The 17,992-nt window shown below is 41.1% G+C and overlaps 1 protein-coding gene across 4 annotated transcripts in view; it reads left to right on the forward strand.

The window, feature by feature from the left end:
• The window catches only part of GTDC1 (glycosyltransferase like domain containing 1), a 261,309-nt gene that overhangs the window by 34,285 nt on the left and 209,032 nt on the right, over window positions 1–17,992 (forward strand). For 3 of the 4 annotated variants that reach the window (XM_067472772.1, XM_060776212.2, XM_060776226.2), the window contains exon 3: window positions 7,063–7,144. The exons of the other annotated variant lie outside the window; for it this stretch is intronic. The gene's annotated coding sequence lies outside the window, so the exon portion shown is untranslated. The remainder of the gene's footprint in view (window positions 1–7,062; window positions 7,145–17,992) is intronic. 4 annotated transcript variants of the gene reach the window in all.

Consider the following 17,992-nt stretch of genomic DNA (forward strand, 5'->3'; position numbering starts at 1 on the left):
TTAAGCTGTATTACTGGCATTGGAGAGGGATTGGCTGGCGACTGCTGGAACAGCACCTTGGTTTTCTCAATGTTCAGTGACAGGCCGAGCTTCTCGTATGCTTCTGCGAAGGTGTTTAGAGTGGCTTGTAGATCTTCTTCTGAATGCGCACAGACGACATTGTCATCAGCATACTGGAGTTCTATAACAGATGTTGTTGTAACCTTGGTTTTGGCTTTCAGTCTGCTGAGGTTGAATAGCTTGCCATCTGTCCGATAGATTATTTCCACTCCGGTGGGAAGCTTCCCATCAACAAGGTGAAGTATCATAGCGATGAAGATGGAGAATAGAGTTGGGGCGATAACACATCCCTGTTTGACACCGGATTCCACTTTAAATGGGTCACTTTGGGAGCCACTGCTGTCCAAGACTGTTGCCATCATGTCATCATGGAGGAGCCGCAGGATGTTCACAAATTTGTTAGGGCACCCGATTTTGTGGAGGATGGTCCAGAGAGTGCTGCGATTCACTGTGTCAAATGCCTTTGCAAGGTCGATGAATGCCATGTACAGGGGTTGGTTTTGTTCCCTGCATTTTTCTTGGAGTTGTCGTGCAGTGAAGATCATGTCCACGGTTCCTCTGGAGGGGCGGAAGCCGTTCTGGGATTCTGGGAGGGTGTCTTCTGAGAGGGGCAGAAGGCGGTTTGCAAGGATTCTTGCGAGGATTTTCCCAGCGGAGGTTAGAAGGGAGATACCTCGATAGTTTCCGCAGTCTGTTCTTTCCCCTTTTTTGAAGAGGGTGATGATGGTGGCGTCCTTGAAATCTGCTGGGATTTTCTCGGTCACCCACACTTTTTCTATGAGCTGGTGGAGTTGGTGTGTTAGCTCAGGTCCTCCCTCTTTAAAGATTTCAGCAGGGATCCCATCTGGTCCACTGGCTTTGTTATTCTTCTGTTGGCTGATGGCATTGCTGACTTCTTCCAAACTAGGCAGTGCTGCAAGCTCATCCCTGGTTTGTTGTTGTGGGATTTGTGAGAGGACCTCGTCGGCCACATTGGAGCTGCGGTTCAGGAGGCTTTGGTAGTGTTCTTTCCAACGTAGTGCAATTGAGTTTTGGTCCTTCAGGAGTTTGGTTCCATCTGATGAGCGTAGAGGCTGTATGCCATGGTTTCTTGGTCCATAGATGACCTTTGTGGCTTTGAAGAATCCCTGAGCATTATGGGTATCTGCCAGGTGTTGGATTTCTTCGGCCTTCTTTGTCCACCAGATGTTCTTGAGTTCTCTTGTCCTTCTTTGGACCTCAGCTTTTGCACTAGCATAGATCTTTTTCTTAGCAGCACAGTTGATGTCTCTCTGCCATGCTTGGAAGGCTTTCCTTTTCTTGTCAATTAGCTGTTGGATCTCGATGTCATTTTCATCAAACCAGTCTTGATGTTTCTTGGCTTGGTATCCAATAGTTTCTTCGCAGGCTTGGATGATGGAGGTCTTCAGTTTGTTCCAATGTTCCTCAACATTTTCAGGGTATTCTGTGGGTAGATGGTCCTTGAGTGCTGTTTGGAGATGGGCTCGCCTGGAGGGCTCCTGAAGGGCTTGGGTGTTCATTTTGCGCCTTGTCTTCCTTCCTTGGAGTCTGCGCTTGGGGGCGATCTTGATAGCCATCGAGGATCGAATTAGCCTGTGGTCAGTCCAGCAGTCGTCAGCACCTGTCATGGCTCTTGTGAGGAGCACGTCACGGCGGTCTCTGGCGCGTGTGATTACATAGTCTAAGAGGTGCCAATGCTTTGACCGGGGGTGCTTCCATGATGTCTTGAACTTGTTTTTCTGGCGGAAGAGCGTGTTGGTGATGACAAGGTTGTGCTCCGCACATTTGGTGAGAAGCAGGATGCCATTTGAGTTGCTGTTTCCAACCCCGTCTTTTCCTATGGTGCCTGGCCACAGGTCGAAGTCTCGCCCGACTCTTGCATTGAAGTCCCCCAGGAGAATGATTTTGTCCTCCTTAGGTATCCCCGATAGGGCGGTGTCCAGCTGACAGTAGAATTTCTCCTTGATGTCTTCATCAGCGTCTAGTGTTGGTGCATAGGCACTTATGATGGTTGCCCGTTGGTTTTTGGCAAGATCAACTCGGAGGGTGGAGAGACGTTCGTTGATACCAGTGGGTGCTTCGGACAGATGTTTCATCAGATCATTTCTTATAGCGAAGCCAACTCCGTGCATTCTTTGGTCTTCTTTGGGCAGTCCCTTCCAGAAGAAGGTGTAGCCTCCTTTTTCTTCTTTCAGCTGTCCCTCTCCTGCTCTCCGGGTCTCCTGAAGGGCTGCTATGTCGATGTTGAAGCGTCCCAGCTCCCTTGCGATGATGGCAGTTCTGCGTTCGGGGCGTTCACTGCCACTGTTGTCCATCAGAGTCCGTACGTTCCACGTACCGAAGTTCATTTTTCTTTTTTGGCCGCAGGGTGGTGACCCCACTGGACGCGGCAGTCCAGTCAGGGATGAGTGAGGCAGACTATGTTTGGGGCACCTTTTCTAGCCCCCTCCCCATGTGGGGTGAGCAGAGTGGGTCCTCAATAGGGCTGCTCAGTCGTGGATACAGCTGCCGAACTACTCAACTGCCTCGGACCTTGAGGTAGAACGACTGAGTCCGTACCCACCGCCCATGTGCCAGTCTGTGACTAGGGGCTTCCAGATTTCACAGTCCTGCCCCCGTCGCCACTCGCTGATCGCCATGGGACTTTGGTTGGTTGGTTTTTATTTTCTGTGGAAGACGCCTGTGCGTGGATTTTTTTAATGTGTGGAGGTCAGTGCACAACTGATCAACACACAGACTTCACAGAGTGAGGTTCCACTGGTGATGTAGTTTAACACAATGACCGTGGCTTCTCAGTCTGTTGCAGCCTTCTTCCGCCTTCGCAGCCGTTGTAACATGTGCCATGTTATCCTCCGCCTGCTCCGCCGTTGAGGTCTTTGGGTCTTCGGACTGTGCTTGGTCTGGGACCTCCCCCGCAGCCACTCCTGGGAGTGCACGACTCCAGTTGTTGTGCCTACAGGTTCATCGGAACACGCAAGCCCCCTCACCACGACAAGGTGACAGTCCATCGAGGGGGTTTTAAATGTAATACCGGTATTGTGAAGTGGAGGAAGGTCTCATGGGAATGCCAAAACTGCATGACTGTGCAGTTATGGCCAAATGGTTGGTGGGGGAGAAGCATAGAGCACATGGACTGGGCAAAACAAACCCAGGTAAGAAATAAGGCTGTGCAGAAGAATGATTGTGAGAATTCACATCAATAAAGTGCCAGTATCAAGCAATTGCATCGAGATGTGAAAAAGATTGTTCCAGTGTCCTGGTCATCTTTCTTTGATCTCATCTTGTGTGAAATTTTCATGGAAATTTTGTGTATTTTTTGTTTCCTTCCAAGTACCTGGACAACATTTAGGTTCCAAAGTTACAGTAATACTATGTGTGAGAAATCGTTGCTTCTGCTTCATATCACAAGATTAAGTGTTGGGAGCAGCATAGTCTTAATGAGAATTAAAGATTGCAGTGCTTTCCTATAATAAGTAGTTATGCATTATTTTTCTCCTTCTTTCTGTTTCCAAAACACCAACTTTTTCATTACAAAAGCATACATGCTGCACTTCAGATGAACACTACAAATTAATTTGACTTGTAGACATAATTTTGCTCACTATTCACTTGCAAAGCATGCACTATATTCTCAACTGCTGCTGCGTTTTACGAAAAAGAGTCTCAAAAGTTATTGTGCCTTTCTTTCTGAATATAAAGTGGTTCTAGTATACTTGGAATGCTTTGGAGTAGATCAGCAAGTCGTTACAGCAAAAGCTTTCAAGAGGCAATACATTAGGAAAAAATGTAAAAAATCAGCAGAGATACCTGTAGAGAGCACCAGGCGTGCCCTAAAGCAATAGACAATAATTAGTTGCCTTATTCCCATGCAAACTCTCCCAAGTGTTGATGTTTATGAAATTCAGAGATCAGTAGAATATCATTTTCAAACTCTGCCTACTGAAGTTGTTTATACCCATTCAATTTTTAATGTACCTATAAGATGCTTTGATGAGGGCACTTAGCCTGAAGAGACTTGCATGCTTCATCACACCTCTAGTGATTCCTCCCCCTGCCACACACCCCAAAGTACAAAAAGGAAAGGTAGCCAATGAGAATATTTGAAGTTCAGATTTCCACTTCGGAATTAATCACCACATATTAACAAAGTGATTTCCAGGGTTTCCTCTCCCGGTTTCGGTGACTGACTATGTTCTTTGTAGTTTCCAGGATGGCTGGAGTGTGAAGTAGTTCCTGCTGTTAGATGTATTTGAAGTGGGAATGGTTATCCACAATTTGGGGGGTCCTGACTTGTTAATGATTTGGTTCTTGCTTCAGTTGGAGATCCCAGGGCCTGTCATGTTTGCATACTATAGTTTTATGAAATTGGTTAACTTACAACAATAAATAAATTATGAATAGTCTCTGAGCTGTCTTGCATCTTAAAAAGAAGATCTTTTAATTTTTAAAACATCTATTTTCTTTCTGATCTACAAACTTATTTTTAATTCTGATTGTTCCTATTTACTTTCTCTGGGGTGACTAGGAGAGGCTGTGGGAGGCACACTTTTAACCGGTGCAGCAGCACATGCATGTTAGGGCTGTAGCCTGAAGCTGACTCTGCCAAGAAGCTGCAACCTGGGGGTTGACTGGAGCAGACTTGCTATTTGCAATGAGGGCAAAGATCCTTGGAGGGTGCAAGAGAAAGCCTCATAGTTGAAGTGGGATTGTTTTCCCCTCATTTAAAGCATTCTGGAAATTGTCATCTAATGCTCAAGTAGTCTTAGGTTCAGATGGTATCTATCTAGTCAAGAAAACAGAGTTTTGGTTCGCTCATCTCTGCCCGACAAGGTATGAAGTCTGAGGGACAATTAATGAACTCTGGGTTTTAGTCCAACTTTGCATGAACTATCTAAATTGCTGAACCTACTTTGCAGGTAGAGTATGACATCTTTGATAGTTCCTTTGAAATTCAGATGAAAGCCCAAAAAGAATTCACAGCTCTGTCTCTGCACCCCCAGGTGTTTCTCAACCTGGGGGTCGGGACCCCCGGGTGGGTCGCAAGGGGGGTGTCAGAAGGGTCACCAGAGACCATCAGAAAACACAGTATTTTCTGTTCCATGTGGGAAGTTTGGCCCAATTCTCTGTTGGTGGGGTTCAGAATTCTCTTTGATTGTAGGTGAAATATAAATTGCAACAACTACAACTCCCAAATGTTAAGGTCTATTTTAGCTAAACTCCGCCAGTGTTGACGTTTGGGCATATTGAGTATTCGTCCCAAGTTTGGTCCAGATCCATCATTGTTTGTGTCCACAGTGCTCTCTGGAAGTAGGTGAACTACAGTTCCAAAACTTAATGTCTATGCCCACCAAACCCTTCCAGTATGTTCTGTAGATCAAGAAAGTTCTTGTGCCAAGTTTGGTTCAATTCCATTGCTGGTGGATTTCAGAATGCTCTTTGATTGTAGGTGAACTATAAATCCCAGCAACTGCATCTCCCAAATGACAAAATCAATTCTCCCCAACCCCACCAGTATTCAGATTTGGCTGTATTGGGTATTTGTGCCAAATTTGGCCCAGTGAATGAAAATACATCCTGCGTATCAGATATTTACATTGCAATTCGTAGCAGTAGCAAAATTACAGTTATGAAGTAGCAATGAAAAATAATTTTATGGTTGGGGGTCACCACAATATGAGGAACTGTATTAAGCGGTCGTGGCATTGGGAAGGTATATTGTCAAGATTTTCAGGACTTTAGAAGGCTATCTTTATTCCTAGGGAAGTCAAACTTCACTGTCTCCAAACATTGTGCCTCAGTAGATGAAACGGCCAACCCCAGATCTCACCCTTTTACACAACCCTTCCAAGTCAGCTTCATATACAAACATGGTTTTGTTGTTGGTTGAGCACTGATAGTGCTTCATCACAGAGTGTCATGCATAGAAAGAGCAGGCTGTATATGATTCTACTAAAAAGTGCTCCTGGCTCACATGTGCATGGAGATAGGGAGGCAAGAAAGGGTCACAGGGTGAGAAAGAGTATACCAGTAGCCAGATTTTGTTCATTTTCATGATTTCCTCTTTTCTGTTGAAATTGTTCACGTGCTTGTGGATTTCCATGGCTACACTAAACAAAATGAACAAAATCTGGCTACCTGTATTAAAACACTCTAAAATCAGGACAGTTAATAAAGAGCAACGCTCAAAAAACAGGTGAATTCCAGACATGAAACAATCAAGGCTAGCTAATACCTCCTAACAAATGATTCTCCCAGGCAGCAACCAGCCTGGCTTTGAAGCTGCAAGGCCATTAAATACAAATCAAGGTTGCCAATTGCAACAGACACACCTGCATCAAGCAGACAAGAGTTCTTTCTCCCACCCTAGACATTCCACAGATATATAAACCTCACTTGCCTAGTTTCCAACAGACTTCACAAACTCTGAGGATGTCTGCCATAGATGTGGGCGAAACGTCAGGAGAGAATGCTTCCGGAACATGGCCATACAGCCCAGAAAACTCACAGCAACCCAGTGATTCTGGCCATGAAAGCCTTCGACAACACTAAAAAGCTTCTTCTAAAGGATGTATAGTATTTCCCTATGTTTTTGTTTACCATACCTGTGAAAAATAGGCAATAAGAGAATTTATTTTTTAAAAAGAGTGCATGATCCTGATATTCAATGTTTTTCCCGTAAACGTGTTGCCTGATTTATTTTTGTATTCCATGAATACATTACATGTTATATTAGACTGTGGCCAATAAACTTCATGTAAAACTGGAATTCTGAGATTGTTGAAGTACTTGGTACATAGATGGCAAGTGCTTCCTATCTGATACGCTAACAAATGTAACCAAAGCCTTAAGGATTTTTATCTTTTTATTCTTTTTAAAAAAATCTTTCTATCTAAAACTTGTTGCCTGGCAATATGAAAGTCTGAGATATATATATATATATATATATATATATATATATATATATATGTATGGAAACTAATCTATCTTAATATTTTATTACAGCAATATAATGTGTTATAGAGGTGGACAAGGCTGCAGATTGAAACGTGGATCATCCAGATTGTTCCTTTCCCTCGACCATATGGTATAGTTCTAAAAGCCTTTTGTACACTGTCTGTTCAGTTAATTGTAAACTTGGTCTTTAACATACCTAATAAAATATAAGTGGACAGATAGGAAAAGTCAACATATTCTTAAAGCAACCCAGGAATGTTTGACACGGTGGTATTAGAAATTTCCAGTTTCCTTGTGTTCGGTGAAGATATTTTTTTGTGTGTGTCAGTGAGCTTCCTTTGGGATTACAGTTTCCTCTAATATGAATGCAGGTCCTCATGCTTTTTGATCATATACATTAGAAGCTCCCATTTCTATGTGCAAAGAATTCATTGCATCAATGAAAAATGCACACAAAGGAGAGAGACAGAGAGAGAAAGAAAGAGAAAGAGGCATTAATGTCGTACAAAACATTTCATGGTAGTATTATTTGTCTAGCAGACAGCCCTCTGCCAGTCGGTGATGTATGGTAACAAGATTTATGACAGATGGATAGTAGGATTGCTAAATACACCTACTCAACTTCTAGCTTCTTGTTTTTTGTAGCTGATATGCTTGTAGCTTTTTTTTCAAATCCAGTTCTTTTGTAGCCCTTTATATGGTCCTGAAAAGAGAGCTAGTGTGGGCTAGTGGTTTGGGTGATGAACTAGGACTCTGGAGTCCAGGTTTCAAATAGCTGCTCAGCCACGAAAACCCACCGGATAACCTTTTCCAGCCTCAGAGGAAGACCATGGCGAACTGCCTTGGACTACATCATCCCAAGCAAAACCCTTTGATAGCTTTGCCTTGGAGTCAGAAATGATTTGAAGACAACAACATGGTCACGGAATGATGAGAACAACCATTTTATTTAAGTATCTTGAAGACAAGTTTGCTCTGTTCTTGGTTGACTGGGGTGGTCTATATTTATTACATAGGCCAGGAGTCCTCAAACCTTTTAAACAGAGGCCCAGTTCATGGTCCCTCAAACTGTTGAGGAGAAAAAACTACAGTTTGAAAAAAAAATGAAAACATTCCTATGCATGCTCCACATATCTTATTTGTCATGCAAAAAAAATGATATAACAAAACAGTATTTAAAATTAACAACAATTTTGACCAACATAAATTTACCAGTATTTCAGTGGGAAGTATTACCAGTATGGGCCTGCTTTTGGATGATGAGATAATCAAGTTAATTAGGATTGTTGTTGTGTGCCTTCAAGTCGTTTCAGGCTTAGTGCAACCTTAAGTCTAAAGTTTAGAATGTGGGCTGGGTAAAGGAGCTTGGAGGGCCACATCTGGCCCATGGGACTTAGTTTGGGTCCCCTGATATAGACAAAAATCTATAAATTGTTAATCTTACCTATCTGCCCTTTCACAAGTTGTAGAAATGGAAACAATCTAAAAATAGGATGTTATTGCTAAATTTCATACCTACCCAAACCATCAGATTAATTAAAATTGGAAGCAAGCACATCAAATTATCAGTGAGTTACAAATGCAGCTTTGCATTCTATCTGAACTTAGGTGATTTCCGTGGGCTCCCATGAAGCATGTTTGCAATGCAGAGTTTGGGCAACATGTGGGTTACAATTGTGTTTGCATTTTCCAACCACTGATAAACAATTATTTTGGACCCTTGCTCTGCCTTAGGATACTGCTGCACCATGGAATATGAGAGAAAAACCTATGTAACGTAATGCTGAGAAAATGGAAGATGTATCATATATACTCATAGATAAGTAATCCTCATGTATAAATCGAGAATTGGGGTCAGAATTATGGATTTTGATATGACCCCTGAATAAGTTAGTGATTTCTCTTGACATTTCTCAATGAACAAATGTATTGGTGCTGATAAAACCATCTAAAGGTAGGCAAAATGGGAGGTATTTGTAGTATCTGTGGCTGTATCATTTCATCAGAACGTGCAGTGCTAGTTGCTGGATGTGGGTCATCTTTCCCTTGCTTTTCCAACAGATGCTGGTAGATGTAGTGAGGATGGACTGTTTACTCTCATTAATCTCTTCTCACTGGATTAAACTAAAAATGGATTACGTTGCACTGTGCTGTTTTATTCCGTTGTGTTGCCTGCTTTTGTTCGTGCATTATTACCCAAATGTAACAACTTGTCTTTTGATGAAACTTCCTGAAAAACTAAATGCCAGGTGCCAAGCATCTGAATATGTAGTAAGGTTTAAGCCATGTGCAGAACTACAGTGATTGATAGCAATGGCGTGGATAAAATACTGCTGAGAATAGCTAGGTAAAAACTCAAAATACTTTTCTGTGGAGTGAAAGTTGCAAATCTTGGTGCCATTCTCTTATTATTTTAACCTGGGTGGTAAAAAAAGAAAAAGAAAACACACACTCATTTAATTACTTCTGTGGATATTAGACATTGAGCAAAATATGACAGCTGCAGCCTGTTTTTCATGTTATGCAAAAGAGCACATTATTCATTTTTCTTCCAGAACGAGTAACCCAAGTTTCAAAAGAGAATGAGCACCTGTTAAGCATGAAAAGTGAGAAACGAGAGAAACACAATTTGCCTGCTTTTTTGAAACTTCGGAGCTCATCAAAGGTGTACAGATTTCTTGTTTTACTGCGCCATGTGTTGGCAGCAAACACAGTCAGGAATGGATGCTGTTCAAGGAGAATATATATGGGGCCTGCACCGTTCTATAGTATGGCGTGGATGCTAGGAAAATGAAAGCCTTATCGCAAACACAGCATACATCTTGGAGTTGTGTGGAATGGAATCAGTGTCAGGAGGAAGCTCACATGGGCAGAAATCCAGAGCTCGTTTCTTTGTGATTCCTGGAAGCTCCATGTGTCATGAACGGCCTCTGTGTCAGTGTGCATGTCTGTAACTGTGTAAGTGGGAAAAGATTATCAGTGGGGTTTAAAAGCCCACGGAATATATTGCACAAGAAAATTGTGTATTAAAAACCTTTTGTTGGGTCAATTCTTTAATTGCCACATAACAATGTTATCAACATAGTTAAATGTTTGTGTTTCTGAAGGTAATTGAGGATTTGGTATTTTGTACCTTGTGCATAGATCCATTCCCTTTACTATAACAATACCTATTATGTAAAACTAGAGAAGGAGGTCATGGAGACTAGGACGCGGAACAATGGCTTCAAACTACAAGAGAGGAGATTCCATCTGAACATTAGGAAGAACTTCCTGACTGTGAGAGCCGTTCAGCAGTGGAACTCTCTGCCCCGGAGTGTGGTGGAGGCTCCTTCTTTGGAAGCTTTTAAGCAGAGGCTGGATGGCCATTTGTCAGGGGTGATTTGAATGCAATATTCCTGCTTCTTGGCAGGGGGTTGGACTGGATGGCCCATGAGGTCTCTTCCAACTCTTTGATTCTATGATTCTATGATTCATGAGAAATAATAATTGTTTGTGGTGTGCATAGTACTTCCTTTAGTCTTTACTACATAGCAGTCCTGAGATCAGATATGAGACCATAACGAGACTTGAATTATACTATTGATTGTTGGTTTTGATGCTTATTTTATATATTGTTATAATATTGTTTTATGTTGTTTTTATAGATGTTATGCGTTTTAATGTATTACGTTTTAACTCTGTTGATTGGACTTGGCCCCATGTAAGCTGCCCCAAGTCCCTTCGGGGAGATGGAGGTGGGGTATAAAAATTAAATTGTTATTGTTGGTGATATTATTATTATTATTATTATTATTATTATTATTATTCACAGATAAAAATGTTATTAGAACATGGTTATGCATGTCATTGTTTTTGTTGCTGTCATTTAATTGTTTGTAGCAGGTATTTAATTATTAAACGTCAACAAATGTTGTTACTGTATATTTTTCAAGGTTGTACACACCTATACATCATCATCATCATTTATTTATTATTATTTATTTATTAACTTTATTTGTACCCCGCTAACATCTCCCAAAGGACTCGGTGCGGCTTACAAAGGCCAAGGCCCTCAATAAAACAACAGCATAACAAATACAACAATAAAACTCATAAAGCAAACCAATAAACATTAAAGCAAAACAGTAAAACATCAAAACAATAGATCATGACACATTTAAAACTAGGGCCGGGCCAAATTTAATGAATAAATTAAAAGTGCTGGACATGACAGGTGAAATGTAAGGATTTTAGGGTAAGTGTGATGTGCAGGCAATCTTAAATCTCTGGTAAAGTGTGTTTGGGACACGATGCTAGGAGTTTCCTTTTCTGGAAAGGCACACTGGAACAGCCAGGTCTTCAAGCTCTTCCTAAAGACTGCCAATGTTGGGGCTTGTCTGATGTCCTTGGGGAGAGAGTTCCAGAGTCGGGTGGCTACCACAGAGAGGGGGGGCTATACATCACCACACAAATCTTAAATGAGCGTGGCTGCAGTATCTATCCGTAACTTTCTATCTTTTTCAGGGGCCCACTTGTAGGTTCATGGAAAGAAAATTGTAGGGCTTTTCTGAGTAAGCAATTTTAAATCCCAGTCACAAAGGATGGCAGATTGGGCATATCATCGTCATTGTCTTTCTCTTTTTCCACAGTCCAGGACACAAAATTGTATACAGTTTGAATATCCCTTATTTGGAAATCCAAAATTTTAAATGTTCCAAAATCCAAAATTGTCCACGTAAGTGACTGAGATAGTAACACCTTCGCTTTCTGATCATTCAGTGTAGACAAGCACAGTTACATGTACAATATTGTGTATAAAATTACCTTCAAGCTGTTTGTATAAGATGCATATGAAACATAAATATGGGGTCCCATCTCTAAGATGGGACCCCATATTTGCATGCACCCCATATTTGCATACACAAATATTCAGTTGTCCCCAATCAAAAATACTTCTGGTCTCATGTTTTTGCAGAAGAGATATTCAACCTGTACTAAACAAATGCACTTAAATAATAAATAATGTTTTGCTTGGGTCTGGATTTGGTGGGTTTTTAGTCTTCTCTCCCAATGGTTTGGAAATGTATAATGTTGCTCTAAATTCTTCTGTTATGACATTGATTTTAAAGTTGTAGATCACCACAGGGGCCTTTTGAAGAAGAACCATAAATTTGGATTTTTTTTTTAAAAGTCAGAATAAGTCTTGTTGAAAAATATATTCATTGAAACCAGGGAAAGATTTTTGGATGTGGGGGAAGTGCTACTAGAATGAAGAGGGTTGCTGAATGCAGGAGAAGTAGTGGATCTAGTTGAAACAAATCATTGGATCCTGGTCTGTGGTGGAGTTCTTTATCTTGAGGTCTTAGAAGATGTTAAAAGGCGAAAAGAATCAGAATACCAAATGAATTATAAAAATGGCGAATCATGAAACATGGCCAGATGGATTTTTTTTAAAAAACTAAAATAGTTTACTTCAAAGTCAGTATTGTTGTGGAGGATTAAAGGAGTTATACTGAAAGAGCAATGAGTGAGGAGCACTTTATAGTTTAATGTGGATAGCATATCTTGGAAGAGGTAAAATGGAGATGCTTTCTTGGAACCCACACTGGTAGTCAACTTGTTGGGAGACTACTGGGATTTGTCCCCTTTTCTGTCTTCCTCTTACATCCAATATCTGACTTAGAGTGACAACTACTGTGCTTATGTGTTGCAATAAAGCCTGGGTGATGAGTACTAAAAAAAATAGTACTATACATTTGCTAAGAGTCAGATCTAGGATTGTGTGGATCAAAATTGAAGGAACCTTTTGTAGAATGGGAATGCAGATGTTCCCCCTGCAGACTGTTTTGCCTCAAAAAATATGCTGTCTGGTGCAAGAGGACCTTCCATGCAGTGTATGAGGAAGCCAAATAATCTGCACAGGGTGTCAGAAAACTGCAAAATATATTGCCACTTTCTTCTGCCAGTGATCCCGATTCCACTTGCCAGTGAAAACATCCCTGACACTAAGGTGAAGGTTTGCTCTCAAATACTGTAGATTCCTAGAAATGTATTGCAATAATAAGTCTGTGAAAGACCTATTGAAGGTTTTCCAATGTTTTCCCCTCTTCTTTTATAATGAAATCCTTAACTTCAAGAAAATGCTGAATGAGTGGTATAGAAACTTTGTGGTAGCTATTTTTATACATAAAAGGGGATAGTACACTATGTGCTAATTATCACCCAATTAAGTGGAAATCATTATGTTATGAGATTCTGGAAGAAGTTTATTGAAAACGTCTGTGAAATAGTGGAAATTTGGAAGGGTCATTATGGTTTTATGCTAGGATGAAGTACAGCAGATGCTACGTTCACTGTTTGCACAAGTTATAGGAGAACTCAGAGAAGCAGGCAATAGTTAGGCATAGCTTTTTGGTGTGTGAGCCTGAAATGATAGTGCTTGTATAACAAGAAAAATACGACAATGCAGTTGTCTTTCCATTAACCCAATAAGGTTGAGTATCAGCATGTATTCTATGAATTGGGGGGCAAGGAGGAAAAAAAAGTGCCAAGCATTTGTGTAGGTGACAAGTAGAAAAAGCTTTGAAATAGAATGTTTTTTAGGACCAATTCATAGATGGGCCTCTTTCCTATTGCAGAGGAATTAATCAGCTCAGTCCTTGGTTTCAAGGGAAGAGATATTTTGGGTGGAAAGATCTCCATGTTATAGCACTGAATGCAGCTATGCATTACAGGTAAATCTTTAATATGGCTATGTGTTAAGAGGAACATTGGGTTACCTTCATGAAATGTGGTGGATAACTTCTTGTTTACTCAGAGTTAATTGCCCTTACATTCAAGTAATACTTTCAAGTACAGACAGTCCCCAGGTAACAAACAAGATAGGTTCTGTAGGTTTGTTCTTAAGCTGAATCTGTTTGTAAGTTGGAACAGGTACATTTTCGAAGTATAACACCAGCCAAAAATATATGTGTATTAGCTTTGGATAGTAAAGGGAAGGGTTATCACTCCTGTGGTGTTTGTTTTGCTGTCTGCGCCCCTGTTCAGAAGAATGCACTTCACTTGCTGTTTCTATGATGAATGGATTTTGAAAAATATGGCTTGTCATGGAAACAAGGATTGGTGTAAAGCTTCAGTTGAGACACCTTTTCTTCATGATAAGTCTTTCATGAATTTCTCTTCCAAGGGCTATATTTATCTCACTTCCTGTTGTCTCATCCTTGTTGTAACTATGAGTCATTGGTAAGGGCCCTTCCACACAGCCCTATATCCCAGAATATCAAGGCAGAAAATCCCACATTATCAGAGTGTGGATGTAGATATCCCAGTTCAAAGCAGATATTGTGGGATTTTCTGCATTGATATTCTGGGATATAGGGCTGTGTGGAAGGGCCCTAAGTCAGATGTTTGTAACTTGGTGAGTGCCTGCACTATATAAGATTGTAGAGTAAATAGCATCAGGAATAGCTTCTGAAGAACATATTATTGCTTGAGCTGTCCAGATTAATACAATGATTTGTTTGGAATATAGAAAATAACAAGGTTATATTGGTGGGGAATTTTCCATAAATCTGAGAAGCATTATAATTTGCTATTTCATTTCAACTAAGCAACACAGATCTTTCTCTAAAGAGACCAGTATTTTGAGATATATTGTGCTAATGCAATACAAAAAACTGGGAATCCTCACTTATTGGCATCTTTTAGAATGTCAAGGCAAGTTAATTATTGCATTCTTAATTTTGTTCATGAAGAAATAAAAGTCTACTCAAAGGGATAATATGATATTGTTTAATAGCTGCAAAATTCCTTGGTACACTTGAGTGAAAGCAGATGAACAAACTGTTATTAATAAAAGAAAACCAACATGAAAGGTAGAATGTGATAGGTAAAGGAAGCAATGAAGATTTTCCTTTTTTCCTCTACCCAAAGATAAAATGGTTGCATAGTAGTCTGTTAAAAGCTAGGGAGGCATTAATTTTCTCAGTAGCACATTTTCCCCATATTATCAAGGAATTTAAAGATACCACCTAGTTGCGCTTTTTTCTTTCTTTGAGAAGATACTGTTTTATGTTTACAGTGCAACGGTGGATCAATATTTTTATACAGCCTTAACAATAATAGGAATTCCCTTACGTGTAGCCATAAAAAATCATTTTGCTGTCTATAAATCTTGCCTAATCCTTGCACATAGTGTCAAAGCACTAATGCTAGGGATGATGTGCTCTGGGATAGAGAGTCAACGAGTTAGTCCACCAAAGATATATCAAATGCCATGTATGAAATACACAGTGTTGGTATAAATATACACTGCTGTTTATAAAACAATTGTGCCTACACTCAAGGGATGAGGGCCATATTTTTTTAGCACCCAGTTGAGATTCAGAGGTCCGAAATGTTAACTTTTTTGGACTACATTACCAGAATCCTCTAATTAACATGACCAGTTGATTTAGTTGTGGGGAATGTAGTCCAAACTTCACCAAGCTTTGCATAGATCATGGTGGAAGTCTGGAAGCATCCTATTTGACCTGGTAAAAAGGATGACTTAATTTAGTTAAGAGAAATTATTTATCCTGACCTTTAACAAATACTTTCAAAGTCCTGCACCAATTGTTCATGTGTGAATGTTTTCTGAGGCTTTGACATTCTTTTTAAACTTTTGGATTATATTTATTTATTCAGTCTATCATTTAAAAAAAATAGTTTTTCAGCCTCCATAGGCTTCAGGTTAAGAAGCATCATTTTGTAGAGTGGTTGTATCAGGCTCCCAGAGATTACATAAAAATATGTCACAGGGCCTTATAATCTATTAGGTTTGACTGTGTGTGTTCATGTCACCAATGGGAAATCAATCTACCTGCATTGTCTTCAGTAAATGTGAAGGCCGAAGGCTGCATCTCTTCTGCCATAGCTTTGAAAATATTAAGTTGAAGGATCAAGGGGTGAATTGCAGCGTAAACATCCCACCGAATTGGATAGACGCACTTTCAGGGAGTAGATCTGCCATAGAGAGGAGTGGACTGAGATGTTCGCTTCTACCAGCACAATTGAACTAAATCTGGTTCCGTAGCATACACCTCAGATTTATTGTTTCTGGCTCTTGATCACAATGTGGGTTTGAAAAGAATTCATTTTTCCAGGTAAGGTGATTTTTTTAAAAAGTTCACCTTTAATGACAACTGAATCCTATAAAGTTTGGCATCTCTGCCCAATCTCCCCGTGGTTTGACAGTGTTTTCAGGCGGCTGGCGGATTTTATAAATCTTTCAGGCATGCCAGTGGACATTATTAGGTGTCATCAGGCACCTGGCAAATATCGTTTAGGGTCAGCAGCATGTCAGTGGTGTTTGTAAATAACCAAAGATGCATGACAGGTTCTGCATTCATCAGCCAGGAAGCACACACCTAGGATGTGCTAATGCACAAGACATGGCAGAGTGCTTTAGCACATGGGATTTGTGCACATCCTGGCTGTCAAACACAGCCCCCAAAGAGGCCATTTCAGGGATGATAAAAGGCGCTATCGGGAAAGTTTATTTACAACTGAAATGTTAAAAAATTTAACTGTCAATTTGCCACAAAATGCTTTCTTGGACTTTAAAGATCATTTTAAAGGCACCTTCTAGTTCTCATTGCTTGACTGTGCTGTCGCACGCTGGGCCTGTGCATATGACTGTAGACAGGACATAAATTCGGTGTGCCCAACGGGACGCCGGGGCTGCCTCAGATTAAAGGCCCTTGGACCTCCCCAAAACAAAGTTCTGTAGAGGCTTAAAGTAAGTCCAACAAAATTCTTTATTGATGAAAACAAACAGGTTCTTTAAAGCTTTCTTAACAGTCTATTGGTTCTTGCAATCTTGTTCACTGGGAACAGGCACTATCTTCGCGGAAGCCAGACGCAGTTGGTGCCGGGTGCATGGGCTCCACACCAACAGAGGCAAGTACAGACTGCCCAGATTAGAAGTTAAGGATTTCCCCATTAGTTAAACTAACTAATGGGGAAATCCTTAACTTCTAATCTGGGCAGTCTGTACTTGCCTCTGTTGGCATGGATCCCCTGCACCCGGGACCAACTGCGTCTGGCTTCCACGAGCGACCCTTACCAAGCAGAGCTTTGTAGACTTCCAGGGGAAAAGAAGGAATTCAGGTTGCTGTGATGGCTGGCTGAAGTCCCTCAGCAAAGGAGCTGTAAGGCTGCAAAATCCACAGCCAAGCTGTGGGGCCTTTTCTCCCCGGCCAAGCTGTAGACTGTAGGCTGTATATCTCCCCGGCCAAGCCGTAGGGCTGTATAACCCCGGCCAAGCTGTAAAGCTGTATGTCTCCCGGCCAAGCCGTAGAAGACGAAGCTTTCTACAGGAGCTCTTCATTTTATGTCCTGTGCGAAAGGCATCTCTGTGAGAACTGACTCAAAAAGGCTCCTATTCCCTCCAAAACTCAAAAAGGGGCGGGACCAGGGAACCTAACGATAATTGACAGGTGGCTTGCCCTATGATTGCAAACTATAACAGGAAGCCACCCTGCTGCAAAATCCCAAGCCTGGGATTGCAAACAAACATTTAATGCAAAGCAAACAGAATTGGAGCTCCTGGTACAGCTGTACCAGCACATTGACTTAACATTCTCAAAGTGTTTGCAGAGATATCGTGGGAGCAGGACGTGATGGGATGAAATTGTGTTCTCAGTTGGGGCTTATGTCAGCAATCTTAGGTTGCATCTACACTGTAGAGTTAATGCAGTTTGTAATCACTTTAACTTCCTTGTCTCAATGCTTTGGAATCCCAGGAGTTGTAGTTTGGTTGTAGTTTGGTAAGGCACCTTAATTCTTTGGTGGAGAAGTCTAGAGGCTTCTCCACTAAACTGTGATGATTCCATATGATTGAACAGGCCTGCACAACCTGCAGCTCTCCAAGTGTTTGGGACTTCAGCTCCCATAATTCCTTGCCATTGGACAAGCTGACTAGGGCTTCTGGGAATTGGAGGCCCAAATGCTGGAG

This window comes from Anolis sagrei, chromosome 1 (assembly GCF_037176765.1).
Source record: "Anolis sagrei isolate rAnoSag1 chromosome 1, rAnoSag1.mat, whole genome shotgun sequence".
Taxonomy (NCBI): domain Eukaryota; kingdom Metazoa; phylum Chordata; class Lepidosauria; order Squamata; family Dactyloidae; genus Anolis; species Anolis sagrei.